The sequence below is a fragment of the Nansenia antarctica genome, assembly GCF_963989245.1.
Source record: "Nansenia antarctica genome assembly, chromosome: 17".
Taxonomy (NCBI): Eukaryota; Metazoa; Chordata; class Actinopteri; order Argentiniformes; family Microstomatidae; genus Nansenia; species Nansenia antarctica.
In genome coordinates, this window is record NC_137687.1 from 23,406,384 (window position 1) to 23,434,358 (window position 27,975).

Sequence of the window (27,975 nt, forward strand, 5' to 3'; positions counted from 1 at the left end):
AGCTATACTAATACAACCCACTGTCTCTCTCCCTCCCTCCCTCTTGCTCTCCAGAACTTTGAGCTGAATCTGTCGGTGAAGTTGACAGACCACTACACTACCTGTCTCACAAACCTGTCTGTAGGGAGTCTCCGCATTTCATAGGCTCCACAGCCATGCTCATAGCATCCAGGTGTGAGGGGGAGAGCACACACACACCTCTTTATTCACACTGCAGTATTTTCAAACACTACACACTAACCTATGCCCCCTCCCCTCTCTACCCGCCTCCCCAGGGGCACTCTCTATCCTGCGTGAACAACTTCCTGTACATCTGCGACAATGGCTACGAGAGGGAGGAGCTTATCTCAGGTTAAGAGTCTGGGTGTCGTCCTCGACAGCACCCTTTCATTCCACTCCCACGTCAACAACACCATCCGGTCTGCTTACTTCCATCTTCGTAATATCAACCGCCTCCGCCCTTCACTCACTCCCAACAGCGCCGCAATCCTGGTCCACTCCCTCGTCACTTCCCGCCTAGATTACTGTAACTCCCTTCTCTTTGGTCTCCCCCACAAACTGCTCCACAAGATCCAACTGGTCCAGAACGCTGCTGCCCGTATTGTCACCAGAACCCCTGTCATCAGTCACATCACCCCCATTCTACACCAACTCCACTGGCTCCCCATCAAACACCGCATCGACTATAAAATCCTTCTCCACACTTTCAAGGCCATCCATAACCTCGCCCCTCCATACCTGTCCGACCTCCTCCACATTCCCACCCGGTCGCTCAGGTCTGCCTCCTCCATCAACCTGACCGTCCCCCCAGCCCGTCTGTCCACCATGGGGTTTAGAGCCTTCAGCCGCTCCGCCCCTCGCCTCTGGAACTCCCTCCCCCCTGACATCAGGAACATTGACTCTATCATCTCATTCAAAACCCACCTCAAAACCCACCTGTTTACGCAGGCATACCCGTGATGATTTGCTTTTCCCGTGCTGCTCTGCTGCTGGCTATGTTTTATACTGTATGTTTCTATGTATTTTGTGTTTTGAATTTTGTGGCTGTTTTTAGATTTGTTGTTGTACGGGGACCTTGAGTGCCAGGAAAGGCGCCATATAAATAAAATGTATTATTATTATTATTATTTATCTCCATGGAGACGAGCAGACGCTGGGCTTCAATGTCCGTCCTTTACCGCTTCCTCTTGCGCTATGCCAAGGTGTATGTGTGTGACTGTGTGTAATAAGAATGAGAAATAGTTTGCCCCGTAAACATTGTACAGCTTGTCACTATGGTCAAATGTACATAAAAAATAAAATAAAATAAAAACAGAGTGATACATATGTCATACAACATATGACAGGATGAATACTGAAGTATCAGAGAAAAATGAGAATCACTAGTCTAGTAGTTGCCCCAGTATGGAAACAATCAGGATCTCTCTCCCAAAGAGAGATTTTTTGCTTTTGTCCAAATGTTATTTTCTTTACCATAGAAACTGAGGTAAATGTTGGACTGTATCTCACACGTTTATGGTGTCCTGAATATTTAGACACAATGTTTTTTTGACCTGTAGATCCAGCATTTGTTTAAAACCTTTCCAGCAATTTCACAGTATTAATAATGATAGTGCCTGTGTAGAGGCCCCACCCACTTGAGACAGGAACTGTTCCATTTTCATCTCATCAGTGCAACCCATAAATATGTGGATGTTGTGTCTGAACTCCCCCCCGCAGTATGGTTCTTTCAGTACGGAGGGTCAGTATTGTTAACTTTGAGTAGGCATTTTTTGGATACCTCTACAATCATTTAAAAAATCGCTGGATACCTACTGTCTTGTGGGTATTCTTGAGTAGGCTTAGTATGGTTACTTTCAGGAATTGGATTTATATCCTACTTTACAAAAAGAATAAGCAATAAAAGGCATGACTTCACTGATGTGCTGTACAACCCAAAATATCACAGAAGTGGTCGGTTTAAAAGCTTGTACGGACAATGCACCTTTTCAAGTGTACGTAGATTAACAGTTTAATGGTCTGTGCATATCAAATTATGTAACACCCAACCAAAATAGATGCTGCACATTGTTACTGTTGTCATGTTAATGTAAATTACATTGTCATTTTCAATTTGCCAAATCAAATTTAATTACAAGGTATTCCTTCAGCCAAGAAAAAAATTACAATAAATAAATGTTACTGTAATCTGAAAATGACTTGTGTACATCGGCACTGATTTACAGTAGAATGGAATTGTTTAATCTGTTCTAAGAGGTAGCACTGCACTGGGGATAATCATGTTCCAAACAGTGTTATTTATGCTTTGTAGTTCATTTTTATTTATCAAATGAAAAAACATTTATACATTTTAAAGACCCCCCCCCACCAGACACTGCCTTATGACAGGAACTGTTCCTCTGGTTCCCAGGTGTTTGCCCATTTCTTGTTGCTGAAAGACAGACACACACAGACGTCTTAGGAGAAGGCAATTGAACGTGAATAGAATATGCAGCAGAATATCAGGAACATTTTATAAGGGTGATGTAACCATGTCTTGTGCCATTAAGTCAGGGTGAACATTCAAACGACCCCAAATCTGATGTCAAAGAATTACACCATATTGCCAAACATATGTGGACCCCTGCTTGTACAACATCTCATTCCAAAACCATTACTAATTAATGGTTGTAATGTTATAACAGCATAATGGTTATAGTGTTATAACAGCATCCACTCTGATCAAGAAAAGAGGGAGGGTCATCAGAATGACCTATGTCTCTAGTTTGTTGTTGGAACGTGTGGCTGTGATTATTCTAGAAGTCACAGTAGGTCATATATGCTTCAGGAACAATCCATATGAAGAAGCTTCATAAGATGCATTTTACCATCATCTTAGTTCTTCCATGCTTTTGGGAAATGAGGAAAATACCCGCATGGTTTATATTTTTCAAAAACCAAACCATAATTGGTGATGTTAACTTCGCCTCCCTATATACAAGTGTAACGAACATGAATAATGTAATCTGCTACAATTATAGCGAATGTATCACCACTTTTCAATACCAGAGCCTAGCTCCTACTGGCTCTCCCCCAAATTACCATTTCTTGCAAGGTAGCCATTTCACCAGGACCTCTCTCTTGCCATTCTGAAAAGAAAAAGGGAGATGGGGTAAACAGACAGCAATATGTATCTATGTTCAAACAGCCAGAGTAAAGGTACCACCTTAAAGGGATAGTTCTGATAGCCCAGCTTTCTTTACATTAATTTGTATGAAATATTTGCCAGTATTGTAAACAATGCATAAACATTAGCTTACTTACAAGTATTGTAAACAATGCATACACATTAGCTTACTTACAGAGTTCTGTGGTTGGAGGTTTGGGCATTTTCTGAGAGAACGAGGAAGCTTCAGACAGGCAGCAAATGGGGTCTCCCCCCCAAAAAGCCAACAGTGCTAACCACTGCACCACCGTGCCACCCTACGCTGCATGGCTGCTGCCTGTCTGCTGCCTGTCTGAAACCTCCCTCTTTACTCAGAGTCCACCAGCAACTCCAACCATGGACTGATTTTACAACTGGCAAGTATTTTAGACCACTTAAAGGTATACTTTAATTTAGAAGTTAATTTCAGCAGTCTTGCCTCTATCAAAGTGCATGTGAAATGTAAGCAAGTAAAATGTGCATACCTTAATTGTTCTCTTTCGAATAACTCTATCAAACTGATACACCTCGTCATTCCCATGTTTGCATTCTGAAAAATAAAAAACAATAGTAAGACAACCTTTAAAGAGTTATACACATACAGTAATAATGACATCAAATTCAGGTGTCCTCAAATTATCTTTGAGCTTAACACAACTGTAAGAGCATATCTACAGCGGACCTTTGCTGGGTCCAAACATGCTTCTTAGTTCAAGTTTTTAAAAAGGACCTGTGGCTACTCTCTACTGGGTCCCCTCCTGCAAGTCTATGAGAACAGTTCAAGAGTTATGGAAGAGGGTGTGACAGCAGTATAGGCGGCAGGGCTAACCTTCACCAATGAACAAGGAAGTCTGACAAAAGCTACATGAAAGGGGGCGTGGCTAAATGGTGTGTGTGAGTGTATGTATGTGTGGCTATCTGTGTGTGCGTGTTCTTTGGCCAGTTGTGTGAATCTGTTTTGAAATGATACACCTTTTTGTTATAGGCCACTCATATCTCAAACTGCCATGCATACCACCTTTTGCCAATTGGCATAAACACACACACTTGACCTCCATGCCAAACTTCAGCCTTTTAGGGGGGAAATGTGACTGCTAGAGGTGGGGAGCCATTTGGGGACCAACCAACGGAGCGAGCTATAGTGCTTCCAGACGCAGCTAAAAGTACAATAGCTTGAATTTGATCTTTTGTTTTGGGTGCTACAGTGTTTTTGTGCTAGCACAGTGAGCTGAACCATACATTAGTCATTATGTGAATGTATATATGGCTCCGTGTCAGAATGTGGCAAGCTACCTGTTATTTGCAGAAATTTAATCAGAAAAATATATTTGGACAATTCCCTTATTTCATAATGACATTACTATATTGCGTCATGAAGGGGAGTTAGCTAGTGGAACTGAATGGGAATTTAGCTACATATAGCCCTTGTAAGGCCTATTTTAGCAAGACTGATGATTAATTTTAAAATCACTACAACTAAAACTGGCAGTTTATGGAATGTGAGTTAGAAATGTTGTTTTCAAGGAGAGTGGGTTAGGAGGCATTTTTCCCCATTTCACTCCACAGCAATACAAAGTACTGAAAAGTGAAATGAATTCAATGCATGTTAAAATGCTGTCAATAACCAGAAGAGTGTCTGGACATTTACCTAGTTTTTTTTTCTTATTACATCACTACCATACATCAGAGACATGCTATCTAAACATTCTTAAGCTGGCTGTATTTATCCACAGCATTATCACCTTGCAACTGGACATCCACCTTCCTCTTTTTTAGTGGCATGGACTGGCATGGCATGGCATTATGTGGCTGTTTGGCCATTCTTGCACCTAAAAAAGACACAAAGGTCACATTTTAGCTTGTCACAATAATAGCAATTGGGCACACAAACCATGAACAATACTATTACAAACTATTTCCAGACATACAGAAAATGTATTCATATCAGTGGAGGGATCACAAGGTTCAGCTTCACCACAAAGGGACCCAGTACTCGGAGAGTAGGACTGGCTGCGTGACGAAGTTGTTTGTTTGTAAAACTTTAAATTGACTTAATCCAAAGAAGATATATTTGTGTTTGACACTGATAAAGATACTTGTACCATCAAAATGTTACACTATGTTGCAGCTTATACTAAAAGAAGCAATGTGTGCTCCAGTGCCTTCTTCTAAGCCAATTGTTACGTTATCCAGAGACCTGTTTATGAATGTAGCCTACACACCGATGTGAACATTTTAGCTCTGCTCAGCTTCTTCATTGCTCACCACAAACAGTATATGGAAGTTCCACCAAGTTCACATGAATCTAGCAATACCCATCAATAACCTGTACCAAATGCAAGCTGTAAGCCTACACACAGCACACAGCGTAACATAAAACCTGTGGGCTTGCCTTGTACAGTACCATCACACAAGACCAAACTACCTGTGTAGACTTCCTACTTACTATGTGTAACTTCTCATCCTAGACATGCCACAGAGTGTACAACACAGGTATTACAAAACAGGTGCACAAAGGCAATAAATAAATAGACAAAATAGTTCAAATAAACAAAATAGCTCAAACAAACGGGTCCTTGGAACACTTTCTTTAGTCACTAGCTCCAACACTTTCCTTTCTGGACAAATGTGGATGCCATCTGCTACTGTGAACCAATTAACAGAAATCAAATTATATTGATTTCTTACCTCTCTTAATCCTGGTGGGTTGCTGAACTTTATTTTGCTGTAGCTCCTTTGGCTGACCCGGGGATGAAGCTTCATCTGGAGAATAAAGACATTGACACAAGGGTGATCACTAATCACTTAATCCAATAGTATAGGACAGAAAATAAAGCAGCCCACTTCCTTTCAGGAAGTAGTGGAGCCGGATGACAGCAGAGCACAGCGCCTATGAGAGGAACCGTTCACAAAACTCATGGTTCAGTTCATATCACACATTTGGTCTCAGTTATTTTTTGGTGGGTTCTATTTCACCAGGAAGGGAAAAAAAATGTTGTTTTGGCACCAATTAAATAATTATAAAACAGACTTACATTTCTGTCTTTCGTAAGAGGGCTTCAACAACAGATATATTTTCAATAATTCACAGCGGTGTAATGTAGTGGGCAGTTTGTTCTAACAATTGGGGGTCACCCGATCACAAGGGCCAGAAGAGGGTGTGTGTGCACAAATGGTGTATAAAGTGCGGTATAACCATGTATTAAAGCGAACTGAATGGTTCTTCTTTTTACATTAAACGCTCCATCCCTAGTTCCAAAGTAACATACATAGACCACAGCCAATTGATAATAGTAGACTCACTCTTTGTAGCCAGCTTATGCTTGCCATCAACAGAACAGCAGAAAGTTTGGGGGGGCATTGGTGTAAGAAAACCCTCCAGGAACTGATTCCGATTGTGAAGAACCTGTTCATGGTGAACTTGAGTGTCACATGGACCACAGAACCACATCTTTGGGAGGCAATCTCTGCACTGGATGACTGCCTCTCCATCACAGTGGCTGCACTTCTGTGGCCTTCTAAGGCCTACACATTCAGCAGAGGACATGCTGTCCAGAAGCTGTGGCCTTGCTGCCCTCCATCTCTCTTGGGACGCTGTTTGTCGTTTGGACCAGTCTCTACGTAATGAACAGTCAGGTTCCCCTTGTCTCTCCTCTGGGTCCTCAATGGTCTGCAATATCTCCTGCAGCCGTCTGCGATGCAAGTCTCATGACAGAAGAACACAAGGATGAACAAATGTAACATTGAAAAAACGTTCCATGGACCCTTGCCAATAAACAACAAGCAAGAAACCTCCAATCTCATGCGGCACCAAGCATTAGAAAGCAGCTTCAGCTGATGCAGACTTAGAGAACTGTCAAAACATTATTTTGTAAAAACATCACAAATATGGCAAATACCAATATTTTATTGATTGATTTTAATTCCCTGCCTGTCCCTCTTTCTCCATTTCACTTTTATGTCTTTATTTTCCTGTGAAAATTAGCACATTGTTGGTTACCATAAATAACCATATCAGAACAGTAAATGTAATGATGGGCTTTTTGGGTGGATAATATACTCAGGACAACTGAAGCTGTATGACACGGTAAGAAATTAATGACGAGTGACACTACTACTAATAATAATAATACTAATAATATAATAATAATTGTATTAGTGATGTCATGCGCAATCGGGTCAAGCAAGCTGCGTTTTTCTTGTGCGTTGGCACAGGACCGCATATCCTTGTTTTTGTTCCTCAAAAATGGGTTGACTAAAGATGTCTGTTTAGCATAGGTCTGCCTGTTTGCATGCAAAGGTGTTTAAATGGATAAAGCCATTTGACACCCTGACAATGGCTTCATTGTCCTGCTTGTATTCTACCAATATGGCCTATTACACAGAACTACGTGTTACACAATGCTGCTCTCTGGTAGACAAAAGAACATGTTCAGGACCAACAGATTTTCGATTGAGTATGTCCTAAAATATGTTTCTTCGTCCACAAGCCACACAATAATATCACATTACTGACTGAAATCAACTGCCTACCACATTCTGCCGCATCTTCTCGGTGAGGTCATCAAGGTCCTTAAAGGCCTGTAAAAGACCGCGGCCGCCTGGATCTTCATCCAAAGAACTTCCTGGAGCATTTTGCAGCTTGTGCTTCATACATTCTTCAAGTCTTTCCAATGCATTCTTCTTTTTTTCCATTTCACAACTGTCAAAAACAGAAAGGTGATGGGATAACGTTAAACACAGTCCAGAAAAAGAGGGGGGGGGGGGGGGGTAAAGAGATCAACAATCTTATCTCTTATCTATCTAAAGTCACCTACAAGTAAGCTAGCAACCACTACTGACCCTGTGAAAATGGTCATCTAGACGTTCGATTTATTTTTTAACTACAAACTAACATTAGATCAAGATAACATTAGATACGTTATTAATAAAAGGCATGATTGTACAAGCACAAACGTAGCTACATGATATCACGCTAGCTATCATTGCGACACGCACATTTACACGAACACATTTTCAAAAACAACACATTCAAAAGCGAATTGATTTCAAACCCTACTTACGCAGAGTCATATACTCTTAAATATCAATGCTAGTATGCTATAAGTTTGTTTACCAGTAAAATATCTCACCTTCTAATAAGTTTTGTAGCTAGGTAGACTCCTCCGTTGCGATTGCTTGCACTGACACGAGCCTTGCCGGTTAAATAAGTGTCCATGAGCATTTCCGGTTGCCAGATATGCGCTTGTTTCCCAACCCTCTCCTCAGGAACCCCCAGCCGCACCACATATCTGATCTGTTCCACCACCAGCACACCTGATTCAACTAATCAAGTACAAAGCAATTATGGTTTAGTTGAATCAGGTGTGCTGGTGGTGGAACAGATCAAATATGTGGAGCGGCTGGGGTGCCCCGAGGAGAGGGTTGGGAAACACTCCCTAGCTAGCCAGCCAGCTAGATAGATAAATAGCAACAGTGTTCAATTTTATGTCTCTATTAAAGTGGAAATCCACCCTGTAGTACACACAATGTTATTTACATAACGTACAACTGATTGGTTGAGTCATTTCTCACTATCCATGTTGTCCCATATAAGCTCCTAGCAAGCTCTAATGCAGTCATTTGGGCCAATCTGAAATCTACTGGATATATTTGGATAAAATGTGTGGCTCTATTCTACATGATTTTTAGGACTCACGGCTGCTTCTGTGACATATGGACCTTCAAAACAGCCCTCATGGGACCCCCATGGGAATATTCCTTAATATTGTTTCACATATTTTTTTTCAGGGGGCGGGAGTTTCAAACTCACAACCCATTTTGGGTCTAGGCAGGGATGTATTACCAAACTGGCCTACTGGGCACATGCCCTGGGGCCCAAGAGCTCAGCGGGGCCCTAAGCCAAAACCTCCACGTGAAGTTGCTGAGGGCAGACCTAAGCCAATAAACAAAGTAGGCGATGATATTGGAGCCACAGCGGTGGGGGTGGGGGGCTTAATCATCTGTTGAATGAATGAATGAATGAATGAATGAATGAATGGACTTTATTGTCATTGCTACAGTACAGGTACCAAACAACGAAATTTAGGAGGGGTGGCTCCCCTGGTGTTAGGAAAGGGAAAAAAAACACTTTTAGAAAAAGAATAAAATCACAAGAAGGTAAGGAGCTGGTTTACATAAATAAAGGCTATGTACACAATCCACTGTACTATACTGCACAGATAGTCAACTAGGGTTGTCATATTGCACAATAGTATTTTTTCACGTTATTTAAAGTGTCACAGTTTGCAGGCTTGAAATGTACATGTTTGTGCCTCAGCACTACACCTGATTTTTTCAGTCCAGCAGCTGCCATACAATCCGTCCAGACTGTCCAGGGCCCAGAACTTAGGTCTTTGCTGTGTTCAGGGCCTGGACGGCCCTGTGGTAGAAGCAGTTCTTCAGTCTGTTTGTCTTAGCGGCCGGGGTCCTGTACCTCCTTTTCGAGGGCAGCCTGATAAAGTGTACGTGCCCAGGGTGGGTCGGGTCCCTGGAGATCTTGGAGGCCTTCCTGAGACAGCGTGTGTTGTACAGTTGTGCCCAGGGGCCCATACACTCATAATCCATCCATGCCAATAGGGCTCTCAGCTATAAATTATGGGGGTTCTAGCCTTACAGGAAGTACCTGGAAACACCCTCTGAAAATCAACATTACTCAATGTAAATCTATTGGAATTTTGTCCGTTGGCAATATATTATACAGGAAATTGACTGAGCATTAGCCGCTTGCTTACAGGTCACAAAGGCCCTGAATGAACGCTTAAGGCCTATAAAACCCCCAAAGGTGCCAAGCGAAGTGTCAAACCCCATCCTGCCAAGCAAGGGAGTCAGACTCATGGCCTCTGAGAGGGTCCTAAATGGCACATTTTTTCCTGGATGGGTTACGATTTTGATATTGAAAATTCCTGCTCTCGGGCCTATCTAGACTCATGCGGAACACGAACCATGCTGGGGTGGTAACACCAAGAAGAAGGATACAACTCGGCTGGACAAGCTGGTCAGGCGTGCGGGCTCTGTGATAGGTGAGAAGATGGATGACCTGGTGACTGTGCAGGAGAGAAGGACCCTGGACAAGCTGCTGTCCATCATGGACAGCAACAGCCACCCACTACACACCATCATAGTGGGGCAGAGAAATCTGTTCAGTGGTAGGCTGCTGTCACAGAGCTGCTCTACGGACAGGCTCAGGAGATCTTTTGTCCCCAGAGCCATCAGCCTCTTTAACTCCACTCAAGGAGAACGGAGGACTGAGGAGTGCTATGTTTAGTGCTCTGCTCTGTCTCTGGCTCTGCATGCTCCCCTGGGGTCTGTTTTGACTGTCTACATAGTGCAATATAATGTCATCATAACGGTGTCATTTCATGGCCAACACATAGGTCGTGATAAGCTGTTATAGTATTATTTACCTCTTAATTTGCTATGTGATGTTTTATACTTTTATACTGTGATACTTGATATTGTTGATATTGTTGACGGGCTACTGTCAATTTTTGCTAAAATGAATTCATGTTTATTTTACAGTTAAAACAATGCTCTGGTTTGAATCTATACTCGCTGAGAAGATTCCAATGATACCTGATGTGTCATTTTCAGGGGAATACACATAGGCCTACTGTATGTGCTGCGCTTCACTGGAACGGGGACACTAACGTAAAGGAATAAATAAATAAATAAATCTAAATCAATTATCAATCAATCATATAGGAAGCCCCCTAAAATGCTCTTTGGAAAGATGTGCCTGTTGTTCATGTGACTGAAAGCAGAGATACTATAATGCCAATAAGGACTTTGCTGCCCATGCCCACTTAGCCCACATATATCCCTTATGGGGCCCACAAAGTGAGCCCACATGGGCTTATCATATGGGACACATACTATTAAACCCATATGGGACCCACACAATTTGCCCAGTTCAAGCCCATACCCACTTGGTACCCACGTGGGGCCCACATGGACACGTTGGCTGGGATGCTGCAGTTCCAAGTTTGTCCATTGTTGAACTATGCCCTCCAATAGTCACGTGATTGTAAACTAGGTCGCACAATCTCCGTCGAAAATTCATTAAATTCATTGACATCTATTGCAATGGCTCACGTGGCTCACGCTACTAAAAAGAACTATCAAAAAAAATGCAGTTCTTGTGGATATGTGCTACCAAATGCATTAAAGCAATGTGAAATCTGCAAAACAATGCAACCATTTAAAACATTTCACAAATTGAGAGCCAAGGCTCTGGATAAAAATTTATGGAGTTGGGCTGAAACAACTACGAAGCACGGCAATATAGGCCGATTTTTGGATTCTATATTTTTGATGGTAAGTGAAGTCCAGTGTTCTTACTTTGTTCATCCTGGTAGTGATATTTAACTATTGTATTTTTTAATATTGCTATTATTGCACTTTGCCTTTGCTAATATTGCTCTAAGACCTAGGTGATGCTTTTAGTCACTTTTTTTTATAAAGGAGATGCACTTGTGTGTTCTGGCAAATAGTATGCTAGGATTCTTAATAGGACTGGTTGTTAAAATCCCTAAATATTCAGCACAACAATTGAGTGGAGTTGGAGATGTCCTCTTGAGTGGAGTGGAATTTGGCAATGATCACGTGGTGCCACCAGTACGACACATCTTCAGTTGTGGTCCCCGACCTCATTGGGTGTTTCGGCCAGTTATCACAAGACACCCTCTGCCGAGGTTGGCCCACCACAGGCTGATCAGGCCTGGGTGTGTGTCGCACGGTGGCACCACGTGGTCATTTGGGAGCCCATGTTGGGTCCCTACGTTTCAGCCACAGCCAGTGACTGCTCCGTGCTGCTGCAGTGGACAGTTCTCTGATTGCCTTCCGTTGGGCCTGTCCTCTGATCCCTACTGCCCTCAGGAGCCTTGTGGTGGAGCTGGCTACAAAGCCTCTGCAGCCCACCTCCACTTGCCACACCTTCACGTTCCAGCCGCGCCCCTCTGCTTCGACTGCTAAGTTGGCATACCGCAGCCTCTTCCGTTCGAATGCCTCATCGATGGCCTCCTCCCATGGGACCGTCAGTTCTACGATGAAGACACGCCGGCAGGACTTGGACCAGAGGACTAGGTCTGGGCGCAGGTTGGTCGCTGCAATTTCGGGTGGGAAGGTGAGCCTCTGGCTGAGGTCTACCCGCATTTCCCAATCCCGGGCTGCGTTCAGTGGGCCTGAGTCTGGAGGTGATGGCTTGGTCCGCTGTTTCTCCCCTTCCCGGATGAAGGTTGTTTTCCGTGGAAAGGTAGTCTGGGCATTTAGAGGCATGGCGTTGGTGGTTACCCTCTTGTGCTCAAGTTCGGCAGCCAAGCACTTTAGCACTTGGTTGTGGCGCCAGGTGTATCTTCCTTGAGTTAGACTGGTCTTGCAACCCACCAAGATGTGTTTGAGGGTTGCTGGGGCTGCACACTGGAGACAGGCTAGGTCCTCTCCATACCAGAGATGTAGGTTGGTAGGAGAGGGCAGGACATCATATGTGGCTCTGATGATGAAACTTAGCCTATTAGACTCCATGCTCCACAGCTCGTTCCACGTGATTTTCCTCCTCTCCACGCTCTCCCACTTCATCCAGCGGCCTTGCTGGGCTTGGGAGACTGCCTTGGCGCACCTGGCTGCTTCCTCCTGGTGGCGCACCTCCTCAACCACCATCTTCCGCCGTTCGGTTGGAGTAGCCTTTTGCCATGTGGGTGTTGTTGTTTCCAAGCCAAGGCCCCCTCTGCCATGTTGGACATGCCCCACTATATCCCGGTGTCTGAGGGCGGTCTTTGCCACCGCAACTGCTGCAGATGGCTTCCATTTCCTCCCCGTTGCTAGGATTGGAGCATATTAAAACATATTAAGCCCCTTGAGCATATTGAAACATATTAAGCCCCTTGAGGAGGAAACCATGACGACACACAGCAATTTCTAGGCCTTCCTCATCAAGTTTGGCACTTGATTTCTGCGATGTTTCTTTTGCCGCTGTCCAGGGATGACCCACAAGCCCCTTTCCCTGGTTTCTGTACAGTAGAATTGTCACAATTGTCACAACAACAGAATATCTGGCTTAAGTTTTGTAGCAGCTTTGAAGCTTAGTCCACTTTAGTAGCCAGTGTACTATAACACTACAATGTATATGCACTGACCCAGTGGTGGAAACAGGGGGTATGCAGAGCATAGGTAGGGCGCCAGACATTAGGGGCACCAGTGGCGTAGCGCAAAATCCCGGGGCCCCCCCGCAAGGTGGCGGCGGGGGCCCTTTCGCAACGGAGTAAAAAAAAAAAAAAAAAAAAACGTGCGTTTTTTAGAGGCCGATGCGTTGCGAAATTTCGCAATATGCACTCTACATTCTAAATGCTTGACTTAGCAAAAGGTACAAACAAGTGAGAGCAATAACTAAAACCAAATGGTAGACTACATCAGTAGAATGTATTATAAGTAGAAAAGTACAAGCTTTATTTCTTTTTTAGACACTTTGACACTTTTTTTTCAAAGTGTGGTGTGCATAGCAGCGTGATATCTGTAAACATACAAGCTGTAGACTCTCCGCTAAGGGTTGCCAGATGGGATTGAGAATTTCCAACCTAACCAATCTAAAAACTTCTAAATCCACCAAAAACCAGCCCATCTGGCAACCCTGTCTCCGCTGCATCAGAGTCTACTTGTTGCGTAAAATTGGCCATGGTTAGTCAAATCCTTTGTTGGACATCTCGTTTCTTAAGTCCTGGTATATTGTGGCATGTCTTTACTGTTTGCCATCTGGTCTAGGAATACCCAGGGAGACGCAGACAGCAGAAGTAGAATAGAATAGTAGAATAGAAAAAGAAACAGCTATATATAGCCTAACCATGCTGAATTATGTACCTGTATGATGCACTGACAGCCTGTGACTGTGAACCTGGCCGGACCCTGCCCTTCTGCCTGAGTTTGAGTATGATGCTGCCCAAATAAATGTTATTGTTTAGTGCTGTACGCTTTCGTGGTATTATATTGTGTGAATTATCATCTGTATGTTGTTTTTCTTTCACTCGACTAACCGCCGAGATAATACTTGAGACATGTACTTCCGTAAACATACATTTTTATTTGATTTTTTTACAATATCGGACCGACAGTCCCACATATAGCGGCTATAATGTCCGAATAGAGAATCTACCACCACCTAAAGAATGCTTATTGTACTTTGTATTGTATTTTCGCTTGCTCATTTTCCTTGTGTCTCGCTGCCTACGTGTGACGTCAAAGTCATGTTGCTATTGGATACGGCTAACTATGTATATATTTTTTAAATATAGGCCTATATATTAAAATTAAGGTTGACACAATGAAGGGCCACTTATTTTCTTTGTTTTATATTTTTTTTAATTATAAAAAAAATAAAAATAAATTTGGATCCAATGTTAGGGGGCCCCCTAGTGGCTGGGGCCCCCCCGCGGTGCGTCGCTTGCGGGCCCGTCCGCTACGCCACTGAGGGGCACCAGAAATATGACATCCATATTTCGCTAGGTATTGGTTTATCTTACTATCAGTTATAAACAAGGTGTTTGTGAACATAAAACAATTCAGTACTACTGTTGCATTGATCACATTGATTGCATACTTCCAATCATATCATAAATACCTGCTTCATTTTTTTGCGGATTTGGTCCACAAACAGTGACACATCATCATCTTTAGCGAGGAAAGTTCCATCGAAGTATGCTGGTTCGCCGGTGCTGAGAAAATGCAGCATACTGTATAAGACAACTTTGATAACACACACATACCGTATAGTAGCTAACTGTCCCTATAATGAACAGACTAAAATTAAACAAGACCTACCCCTTGCTCTTTTTAAACCTGTAGTGCTTCCTATTTCCATCAGCGCAAACAGCAAGCATGTCTGGAGTACAGGGAGGGCATACAAAATGATCCACATGTTGGAGGGTCTCGAATTCATGCTGGGTGTAGGAGAATTCGAAGTAGCTCCTCTGAAATGTGTCCCCACAGATTGGACCACACTTGAAAACATTAAAAAAATGTTCTGTAATTAAAGACATTTTGTTGATCATACTGAGTGCGGTTTGTGTAGACAGCAAACATGTGAGACATTGCAGCAAAGAAGCCATCATGCATCAGTGAGGTTGGCTGTGTGAATCTGATCAGTGGCAGTATATGGGCTTATATGAGTAAGGAACATATACAGTAAAATGTTCTACATAACTTTCATATCAGGTTTGTGTCATTTGATGGCAAGTATAAATCAAATTTCACTTACCCTGCCAAACCGAGCAGATATCAGCTCAAGGATTTTTACGAATGCCTGACGAGAAAAGGCAGGTGCTACAACTTTTGTGTGTTTAAATGTTCTAAAAACATCCATGGTGTACACTGTCTGCAAAGACATAGTGGCTGGCCAGTAACCACTCTCCAGCAGGTCCCTGACATCTGGGGTCCACTGTTTGCAACAGGTGGAGCAGCACGCCAAAGGGAAATCCAGGTCATAGCGACCTAAACAGTTTAACACACAAGAGAAAATTATTATGTGGCCAAAAAATAAATATTTTTTTTTACATCATGTGACCAAAAAGAGAACAAAGATATGATTTGAGTGTACCATTCATTGTGATGAGTATGACTGGTTTGCCTGCAGTGACGGTCACCACTGTCTCACAATCACAGATCTCTGGCACATGAATCGGAAAGAGGCAGCCTAGAACACAGACGTAGGATAAAATAATTACAGTGACAGTGCCCAATAGGCTCTATGCACCGCTGTAGTCCAGCTCCACTACTTCCTGAAAGGAAGTGAGCTTCCTTATTTCCTGTCCTATACTATTGGATTAAGTGATTAATCAGGTGTGCATTGGGTGTGTGAGAAGAGGGGTGTGCATTGGGTGTGCAGAAGAGGGTGTGTGCACAAATGGTGTATAAAGTGCGGTATAACCATGTATTAAAGCGAACTGAATGGTTCTTCTTTTTACATTCAACGCTCCATCCCTAGTTCCAAAGTAACATACATAGACCACAGCCAATTGATAATAGTAGACTCACTGTTTGTAGCCAGCTGATGCTTGCCATCAACAGAACAGCAGAAAGTTTGGGGGGGCATTGGTGTAAGAAAACCCTCCAGGAACTGATTCCGATTGTGAAGAACCTGTTCATGGTGAACTTGAGTGTCACATGGACCACAGAACCACATCTTTGGGAGGCAATCTCTGCACTGGATGACTGCCTCTCCATCACAGTGGCTGCACTTCTGTGGCCTTCTAAGGCCTACACATTCAGCAGAGGACATGCTGTCCAGAAGCTGTGGCCTTGCTGCCCTCCATCTCTCTTGGGACGCTGTTTGTCGTTTGGACCAGTCTCTACGTAATGAACAGTCAGGTTCCCCTTGTCTCTCCTCTGGGTCCTCCATGGTCTGCAATATCTCCTGCAGCCGTCTGCGATGCAAGTCTTATGACAGAAGAACACGAGGATGAACAAATGCAACATTTAAAAAACGTTCCATGGACGCTTGCCAATAAACAACAAGCAAGAAACCTCCAATCTCATGCCGCACCATGCATTAGAAAGCAGGCTTCAGCTGATGCAGACTTAGAGAACTGTCAAAACATTATTTTGTAAAAACATCACAAATATGGCAAATACCAATATTGTCGCATATATTGTACATTCCTACAATAACTGTTACACTTTCTCTGTAATACAATGCATGTTAAAATTGGTAAAAATGTGAAATTGCATACCGATTTCTTCTTGCATGTCCACCTGCTCTGCACTGGCCCCAGCAGGATCACCAATTGATGATGGTATACACTGTGTGACTAGGATTAAACTAAAACTTTTATTCATATCAAATACATTTCATTAATCAGTTGTATTGAGACAGTATGCAGTAGCAGTCTTACCTGTTGGTGCTTGACTCTGTGAAACCCTTGGTTTTGGACGCTTTCCACATCTACTTTTTTCAGGGATTTTAATTCCCTCCCCGTCCCTCTTTCCCCATTTCACTTTTATGTCTTTTTTTTTTTCCTGTGAAAATTAGCACATTGTTGGTTACCATAAATAACCATATCAGAACAGTAAATGTAATGATGGGCTTTTTGGGTGGATAATATACTCAGGACAACTGAAGCTGTATGACACGGTAAGAAATTAATGACGAGTGACACTACTACTACTACTAATAATAATATAATAATAATTGTATTAGTGATGTCATGCGCAATCGGGTCAAGCAAGCTGCGTTTTTCTTGGGCGTTGGCACAGGACCGCATATCCTTGTTTTTGTTCCTCAAAAATGGGTTGACTAAAGATGGCTGTTTAGCATAGGTCTGCCTGTTTGCATGCAAAGGTGTTTAAATGGATAAAGCCATTTGACACCCTGACAATGGCTTCATTGTCCTGCTTGTATTCTACCAATATGGCCTATTACACAGAACTATGTGTTACACAATGCTGCTCTCTGGTAGACAAAAGAACATATTCAGGACCAACAGATTTTCGATTGAGTATGTCCTAAAATATGTTTCTTCATCCACAAGCCACACAATAATATTACATTACTGACTGAAATCAACTGCCTACCACATTCTGCCGCATCTTCTCGGTGAGGTCATCAAGGTCCTTAAAGGCCTGTAAAAGACCGCGGCCGCCTGGATCTTCATCCAAAGAACTTCCTGGAGCATTTTGCAGCTTGTGCTTCATACATTCTTCAAGTCTTTCCAATGCATTCTTCTTTTTTTCCATTTCACAACTGTCAAAAACAGAAAGGTGATGGGATAACGTTAAACACAGTCCAGAAAAAGAGAGAGAGGGGGGGGGGGGGGGGGTAAAGAGATCAACAATCTTATCTCTTATCTATCTAAAGTCACCTACAAGTAAGCTAGCAACCACTACTGACCCTGTGAAAATGGTCATCTAGACGTTCGATTTATTTTTGAACTACAAACTAACATTAGATCAAGATAACATTAGATACGTTATTAATAAAAGGCATGATTGTACAAGCACAAACGTATACATGATATCACGCTAGCTATCATTGCGACACTCACATTTTCAAAAACAACACATTCAAAAGCGAATTGATTTCATACCCTACTTACGCAGAGTCATATACTCTTAAATATCAATGCTAGTATGCTATAAGTTTGTTTACCAGTAAAATATCTCACCTTCTAATAAGTTTTGTAGCTAGGTAGACTCCTCCGTTGCGATTGCTTGCACTGACACGAGCCTTGCGGGTTAAATAAGTGTCCATGAGCATTTCCGGATGCCAGATATGCGCTTGTTTCCCAACCCTCTCCTCAGGAACCCCCAGCCGCACCACATATCTGATCTGTTCCACCACCAGCACACCTGATTCAACTAATCAAGTACAAAGCAATTATGGTTTAGTTGAATCAGGTGTGCTGGTGGTGGAACAGATCAAATATGTGGAGCGGCTGGGGTGCCCCGAGGAGAGGGTTGGGAAACACTCCCTAGCTAGCCAGCCAGCTAGATAGATAAATAGCAACAGTGTTCAATTTTATGTCTCTATTAAAGTGGAAATCCACCCTGTAGTACACACAATGTTATTTACATAACGTACAACTGATTGGTTGAGTCATTTCTCACTATCCATGTTGTCCCATATAAGCTCCTAGCAAGCTCTAATGCAGTCATTTGGGCCAATCTGAAATCTACTGGATATATTTGGATAAAATGTGTGGCTCTATTCTACATGATTTTTAGGACTCACGGCTGCTTCTGTGACATATGGACCTTCAAAACAGCCCTCATGGGACCCCCATGGGAATATTCCTTTGGTGCTTTTCCACTGACCGACCCGGGTCGGCACGGCACGGCTCGCCTCAGCACGCTTTTGAACAGTTCTGGGTACGAGACGTTTTCCACTATACACGAGACCAGGAACGAGTAGGAGGAGTAGGAGATAGTAGGCAGAGTTACGCGTCATAACAGCGCGCCATGGTGGTGACGTATATTTTCACAAGACACAACACAGCCACAACAATAGCAACATGGAGGAACTTGAAGCTATCGTATACTTTTTCTTCGGCATGTGGTATTATTAACCGTGGTTACGGCCGAATATCTCCACGTCACAATGGGTTAGAATTCCAAACTAAAATTCTCCACGATCACAATAGCATGCTGAACACACTGAAATTTGAATGGAGTCTAATGCGGGGTACATGCATAAGGATTTTCAGGGCGATTTTGCCCCGATTTTCAGATGTCTGAAAACGACAGAAAACGCCCGATTATCAGATGGATCTTAACATTTTCCTATAACAAAATCCTGTGGTGTGAGGTGTGTTAAGAGTCAATCAATTGTCAATTGACTCTCCCGACAACCTGCTCGGAAAATGGGCTCTCTAGAGTCTCGTTCCCCAAGCCAGAAATCTCGCGTGAACCCATCCTTTTAATATTAATTAATTAATTAAATTAAGATTATGTAATGATTAAAGCACTTTGAGCCGCAACGTTTGCAGGAAAAGCGCTATACAAATAAAGTTATTATTATTATTATCTAACGTAGTACCCTGACTGACCTGTACGAGACAACCATGTGCGACAGGGCAAATAAAGTGCCGAATAACGAAAAGAAGAAGTCAGCTCGCTTCTTGATTGGCTACGTTATAGTTGGACTCGCGAGCAGGGTTGCCAGATGGAAATGACATTTTCCACCCTAACCACAGTCTAAAACCGCTAATTCCACCAAACAATCTGGCAACCCTATGATTTCTGGTCGTAATTATTGAACAAATTTCACATTTACGATTGCCGGCCACGCCCATTTTCTGAGCAGGTTGTCGGGAGAGACAATTGACAATTGATTGACTCTTAACACACCTCACACCCCAGGATTCTGTTATAGGAAAATGTTAAGAGCCATCTGATAACCGGGCGTTTTCTGTTGTTTTCAGCCATCCGAAAATCGCTGAAATCGCAGAAAATCCTTATGTGTGTACCCCGCTTAAGTCATGTACCGTTAACGAGATAGAATAAGCAAAGCAGATTTATGGTACATCGTAAAACGCTCATCAGGGGGGGGGGGGGGGGGGGCTTAAGGCCGAATATCTCTGCGTCACAATGGGTTATAATTCCAAACTAAAATTCTCCATGATCACAATAGCATGCTGAGCACACTGAATAGTAAGAACAGTAAGAAGTAGTAGTCTCTGCTGTTCAACGCTGTTGTGAGATTTAAAAATGGCGGTTAGTGGTGTACTGTGAAAACATACGATGACGATGTTGTGACGATTTCCATTGACCAAAAAAAGGTACCGGCTCGCAAAAAGGTTCCTGCCCGCGAAGGGTAGCTAAAGAACCGACCCGACCCAACCCAGGCCGACAAATGGAAAAGCGCCAAAGAAGCAGGCCAGCCTGGGTCGACCCGGGCTAGCCCTGTAGTGGAAAAGCACCATAAGAGCCCCAAAGAATTGTTGGGGTACCAGAAAGAGCCACATCATACATGCAGGCTCACAAAAGCTCTCACTCACACACACGCAATACATTTCCAATAGGCTATGAGACCAGTGGTGTCATTTCAGCAAAAGCCAAGGTATGGCAAGGTACAGAATAGGGGGGGTTGAGGGGGGGTTTCAAATCAGTTGTGCAATAGTCTATTTTGGTGAGTTGTTTCTATACAATTGACTTATATTACATTAAGGTAATTGTTGAATCAGCTTGTCGGTAAAACGATGGAATGGATCAATCTATTGAGGATTGTGATCTTAAATGCGTTGTGTCATCTCAGGATAGATTAGGTGCACAGCATACACGATCTGACAAGAAAATAGAACGTTCAACACGGGTCGGAATCTCTGTACTTGATTTATTAAGACAGTCAGCGAATGGTCCATCAGCACAGTATCTCAGCATTCGGCATTCAACGACCATTCCACGACATTCAACGACATTCAACGACATCATTATGACATACAGACAGGCTTAAATACTCTCTCGACCACCCTCTATCTGTGCCCTGGCGCCTAACCCCCAAGGTCTTTAAGATAACAACCTCTCGAGTCTGCATATTGTGGCGTTATTGCTACCCCTGAAGAGCAGGCTGACCTGGAAGGAACAGAATGTGTGTCTCTAAGTGTGTGGGTATGTGTTATGTGTGTGTCTGAGTGACATGAGAATAGAGTGTGTGGGTATGTGTATGTGTATGTGTATGTGTGTGTGTGTGTGTGTATGTGTATGTGTGTGTGTGTGTGTGTGTGTGTGTGTGTGTTATGTGTATGTCTGAGTGACATAAGCATATATGTTTCTAGAAAACCCCATAAGATCTAACAGTCCCCCCTGAATTCTGAACAACAAGTTACAGAATTTTAAAGATCAATGGTATAGAGCAGTGGTTCTCAACCTTTTTTGGGCCAGCGCCCCCCTGTCCATTATCCAGGTCTCTTACCGCCCCCCATTAAAAAAGTAGGCTAATTTTCTCCCCTGAATATTAATGTTGACTAATATTCTGTGTTATTTCATTTAAAAAGCATGTCACTGAATGCCAAATAATAAATTGGATTTAACTGGGCAGTTGGAATATCATTATCATTAGTCATCAGAGAGCAGAAAAGCCATGTGAATGTGAATACAAATTATGTTTATGAGTGTTAAACAAACTCAGACAAGAGAATACAAACAGAATACAAACAGACTGCTACGGAACAGCAGCAATTGCATACGTCTGGTGCATAACAAACAGCAGGCTACAAAACTGTACATTACAACTCTAACATTGTTCGTTTTTTAAGTGTGCTGGTGTGACATTTCACCAAATTGCGCGGGGGGGGATTAGTGTGAGCCCTGCGCTTGGTGGTTCTCCGCCAGTTTCTTCACTGCGGGTTGCAGAGAAGTTAGTTTCAGTCGCAGTGCACCTGAGGCCGTCAAGTTCAAGCGATTGCGGTACTTGGACTGCATGTGGAGGACCTGGCTGAATCCCTGCTCCACCAGGTATGTGGTTGAGAAAGCCAGAAGAAGCAGCCTCACTTTCTCCCACAGAGCCGGGTAACGCTGAGAGTACTTGACCCACATGTTGCCCCAGCCAGAGGTGCGGAAAATAGCCTGGGCCTCATCATCACTCTGGATGTCGATGAGATGCTCCTGGATTGCTGGCTCGCATTCCGCCACGTCCGCCTGAAAGGGCTGCACCACCCAGATGGGAACATCAAGGTCCAAAAGATCCCTGAAGCGGATCTTCAAGTCAGCATTCACCATCCTCAGGTGGTCTGTGTAAATGAGGAGGCGCTCATCGGTAAGAGCCTCAGACACCTGCAATGAGCATTACCAGGAAATTGTTATCTGTGCAGAATGTTACTATCTGATTTTGAACTGGTTATTTTATTGCTAATTAGTTAACTAATTTATGTTTCTTAAAGTTTATACTCATAATACATAAGAACACAGAACATAAGTTATTTATACTAACCAGGAACACAAATATAGTTTTGCATAGAGTAGCCTACATTTATTACATGTATTATTTATTATTATCATAATTTCGTAGCCTAGGCTAGATTACCTTGGTCAACAGCGGGAAATGAGCAAACTGCCTCCTGCCTATGCTCTGCCTGTATACTGTAGATCCAGCCTGGAGGTGAGACTCTGGATGACCGCCTTGCTCTGGACCAGAGTAACTCCTTTTCCTTGGAGCTTCAGTGTGACTTCATTCATTTTGCCAAAGAAGTCTGCGAGGTACATGATGTCGCAGCGGCTGGATGACACCTGTTCCCCAAGAGCTGCATCCACCTCCTCCAGGAACTCCACGATGCTGTCAAACAGCTCACAAAAGCGAGCAAGGCCGTTTCCTTTTGAGAGCCAGCGGACCTCAGTGTGGAGAAGAAGACGCTCAAAGGTCTCGTCATTTTCCTGACACAGCTGTCTGAACAATCTGGTATTCAGGGCGTGGGCTTTTATTTTGTTTATTGCCTTGACTGTTACATCGAGAGACTCATGGAGAGGTGGACTTTTAGATTTGGCCACAAGGTTGTGGCGGTGCAAGACACAGTGGGCTGTGAGGACATGCGGGACCTGCTCCTTCAGCAGAGCGGTGAAGCCACGGTACCTGCCAACCATGGACGGGGCACCGTCAGTGGCACATGCAAGGATGTTCTTGATTGGGATTGACTTCTCCTGTAGATATGCATCCAATGCATTAAAAATGGTCTGGCCCTTGGTGTCTGTTTCCAGATATTTGGAAAATAAAAATTCCTCAGCCATCTCCTGACTGTTGGAGGCACTATAGCGGACATAGGCCATCAACAGAGCATTATTGTCAGCAGTTGTCTCATCCAGCTGAAGGCTGAATGGAGTTTCCCGCAGGATGGCACACAGCTGCTCCTCTGTATCGGCGCCCATCTCATCAACCCTGCGTGCTACGGTGTCATTGCTGAGTGGGATGGATTTCAGCACCTGTGTGGGATCACGCTCCATCACAGTAGATATTACCTCTTTGATGGCAGGGAGTACCAACTTCTCTCCAATTGTGAACGGCTGCCCACATTTGGTTATCAGCAGGGAGATATTGTATGATGCTATTAGCCCGCTGTCAGTCTGGGTGGTCTTCCTAGCTGCTGATGGTGCTCCTACCATGTTTCTCTTTGAGGGCCTGGAAGAATGGACGCTGCTTATCTGCCTTGTCTGGGTGTATCTTGTTAAGGTGCTCCTTTAGACGTGAGGGTTTCATTGCCTCATTGGAAAATACTTGTTCACACAGTAAACACATTGGGAGTTGGTCATTGGTAGGAGACGGTATGAAGCCATAGCTAAGATACTCAATAGAGTACTGTCTGCATTTGACCTTTTTCGCGGCCATTTTGATGATATGATATGATTTTAGTTGTTTTATAATGCTATGCTGGGAGCGCTCAGAGATGGGTGCTCTGACTGAAAAGACAGTTTGTCCAACTGACCGTTCGTGCATTTACGAACGTACCAGTAATAACACTGCTGACAGCTGACCAATCGCAAGCAGAGTAGTGCTTATGCGTTCGTTTCCAGGACATACAAGAGATCACTAAAAAGCGATCGTATATTTTAGTTTGTAAACGTTAAGACGAACACATCGCAATGCTAACCTCAGAATGGCACTAGGGATAACTTCCACAACAGCACTTAACAGTAATACATGTATGTAATATTATACTGTGATGAACGTGGGGAGGGGACATTCGTAGCTGATTGCTCGGTTAGATTCTTGGTAACCGACAGGGCCCTTTCCCGACTGGTTCATTACAATATTATCGCTTTTTTGTGATAGGTTGCTCCTGCTGTGATATTCTGGTATCTTGGTATGGTATTAGCACTCATTTTAACTAAATTAAATAAGCTTTATTGAAAGGAAGCGAACGCATAAGCGCAGAGGGTAGTGTGTATATGCGGGGAGTGAGTATTTGTCTGCGTCACAGAACCCGGCCAAGTTCAGAGCACTGCGCTCTGGGAGCGCTCAGAGACGGGTGTTCTGACTGAAAATACGGTTTGTCCGAGCGAACTGACTGTTCGTGCATTTACGAACGTAATAACACTGCTGACAGCTGTTTTTCATGAGAAAAATACTTTATGCATGAACGCCCCCCAAGAACACCCCTTTAAAAACTATTTGTTCCAGCGCCCCCCGATGTTGTCTGAACGCCCCCGTTGAGAAACGATGGTATAGAGAATAATAAAACTTATATGAAGAACATACATCTCATACTGTCCTGGCTGAAAACTAACAGTGAGAGAAGTTTTTCCAGCCAGGCCCAGTATATCAGCTCCGGCAAGGCACTCCAAGGTCGGTGCCTCTAGGAGTCAGATAAGCTCAGCAAAACATGACAGTCACCAGTTCTGATCCTGTACTGACACACAGAGTATATTAGGAAGAAATACACCTAACATTTTAACCATCCTTACACTTATAAGAAAATCAGCCATAAATCATGCGGGAGAAAAGTCCCCCCTCGGTTCCTCCGCTAGTCAGGGTCCGGTTGATTGAGTACCGACCCCCTCCCTGTAACTCTAACGGTCATTCATGGTCAAGGATGTAGAAACACAGGTGGTGTTCAAATCTCTACAGAGACCTCCCTGTCTCGTTATCGCCAAATGCACCAGCTAGTTTCTCACCTCCTTGACCATCAGTTCGACCCCTACATTACGACTAATTTAAACAAAACCTTACTGTTCTGTTCCCTTAATTGACCCTCCTCGAGAGTAGAATAGATCTCTCCTGTTAGATCATCGTTTCTCAACGGGGGCGGTACCGCGCCCCCAGGGGCCGTTCAGACAACATCGGGGGGCGCTGGAACAGATATTTTTTAAAAGGGGGGAGGTTGAGGTGTTCTTGGGTGGTGTTCGCGCATTAAGTATTTTTCTCATGAAAAACAGCTGTCAGCAGTGTTATTACGGGTACGTTCGTAAATGCACGAACGGTCATTTCGCTCGGACAAACCGTCTTTTCAGTCAGAGCACCCATCTCTGAGCGCTCCCAGAGCGCAGTGTTCTGAACTTGGCCGGGCTCTGTGATGCAGACACACGTAGCGCATCGCCCACATTTTTTTTAAAGTGAGAGTGTCAACAAGAAGATGAAGCTAAAAACTCAGCTAGCAAAGGCAGAGCTTTTGATAGTTTCCAATGTGTCTGGGTAAGCTGCATTGTAGAAGAATCTTGACAGTTCATGTACAGTGCAGAAATTGCAATACTATGCTAGTCTACGATAGAAAGAACCCCGGTTCATCCCATCTGTAATGTCATGTTTCAACCCTTGCCATCCTTTTCTTGCATAGCACCCGCAAATGAACACGGATAGGAGTGGAATAGGCTATATAACTGTAAATAGTTGATTGTCTTTGGATTTATCCAGTTGGCGAAGATTTATGAGGAATAGGCTATTTAATTTGTGTTGCTCATCTAACAGCGATACGGTGTTCAATTTACGGTCTTGTTTAATTTCTAGGAGTGTTTTCCTTGTAGGCTATGCTTGAGTGACATGTGTTTCAGTTTGTAGGCTCATTGTAATTGTTGGCTATAAGCGAGAGAATATTTCTTATATTAGTTTTGATACTGAGTCCATATCCCCGCCGGTGACGTAAGCCTGTCGTGCCAAATACTCCCTCCCCGCGTATACACACTACCCTCTGCGCTTATGCGTTCGCTTCCTTTCAATACAGCTTATTTAATTTAGTTAAAATGAGTGCTAATACCATACCACCATACCAGAACATCACAGCAGGAACAACCTATCTCAAAAAAGCGATCGTATTGTAATAAACCAGTCCGGAAAGTTCTCTGTCGCTTACCAATAATCTAACCTGGAGAAATCAGCTACGAATGTCCCCTCCCCTCGCAGGTTCATCACAGTATATTACATAAATGTATTACTGTTAAGTGTTGTTGTGGATGTTATCCCTAGTGCCATTCTGAGGTTAGCATTGCGATGTGTTCGTCTTAACGTTTACAAACTAAAATATACGATCGCTTTTTAGTGATATGTTGCTCCTGATGTGATGCCCTGGAAACAAACATATAAGCACTCCGAACAGCTGTCAGCGTCTTTTGTTGCTATAGGAAACCACAACTCTGTCTGCTTGCGATTGATCAGCTGTCAGCATTGTTATTACAGGTACATTCGTAAATGCACGAACAGTCAGTTCGCTCGGGCAAACCGTCTTTTCAGTCAGAGCACCCATCTCTGAGCGGTCCCAGAGCGCAGTGCTCTGAACTTTGGAACTGTGTTAACAAAGTCTAATAAAAAATTAATAAATATTAGCATCATAAAACAGTCTGTTTGTATTCTCTGATGTTGTCTGAGTTTGTTTAACACTCAAACAGCATTTTTATTCACATTCACATGGCTTTTCTGCTCTCTGGTAAACTAATGATAATGATATTCCAACTGCCCAGTTAAATCAAATCCATTATTTGGCATTCAGTGACATGCTTTTTAAATGATATAACACAGAATATTAGTCAACATTAATATTCAGGGAAGAAAAAAAGCCAAATTGTTTTGATGGGGGGCGGTAAGAGACCTGGATAATGGACAGGGGGGCGCTGGCCCAAAAAAGGTTGAGAACCACTGTGTTAGATGATAGTTACTCCAATAACACTACCAAAACAAGTAATTTGTTTTTAGAAAAGTATTTTTCAACAGCCTGATTAGTAGACATTGGTCAAAGGCCACAGCCTACCCTGTCTAATCTTTAATGCATACACTTTTACTGTAAAAAAAAAAAAAAAAAAAAAGGGATTAGCAATCTCATAACCAGTGTTTACATCCTATTAACCTACACCACATTCCCATTCACCAGAGTCACCTAGGGAAGAAAGGTTAATCAATTTGCATTTTATTTTTATTTCCCACAGTCCAATATTCCCAATGTTCGATATTCAATCTTTAATCTTTCGAAGAGAGGTGGATCTCCCCCTTCCTCCTGTAGACTCGTCTCGGCTCTCCCTGTAGACTCGTCTCGGCTCTCCCTGTAGACTCGTCTCGGCTCTCCCTGTAGACTCGTCTCGGCTCTACCTGTAGACTCGTCTCGGCTCTCCCCGATCAAGTCCTCTGCTGGGCCGTGTGAGAACAGGAGGCCTGGTTGTTCTCCCCCCCCCTGGTTTCATCGGCCGCACTCTTCCAGCTCCAATCAGATTGTTGTCTGGAACACAGGACACAAACCAACCAAGCAGTATCTTCGAAAATTCAAACACCACTGTATTCTTTCTCAAAACATGTTTTTGTTCAATACTGCTATTTTTCTAACTTTCAGGCAAAACTCTTATAACCTCCACAATTTCTGTTATAA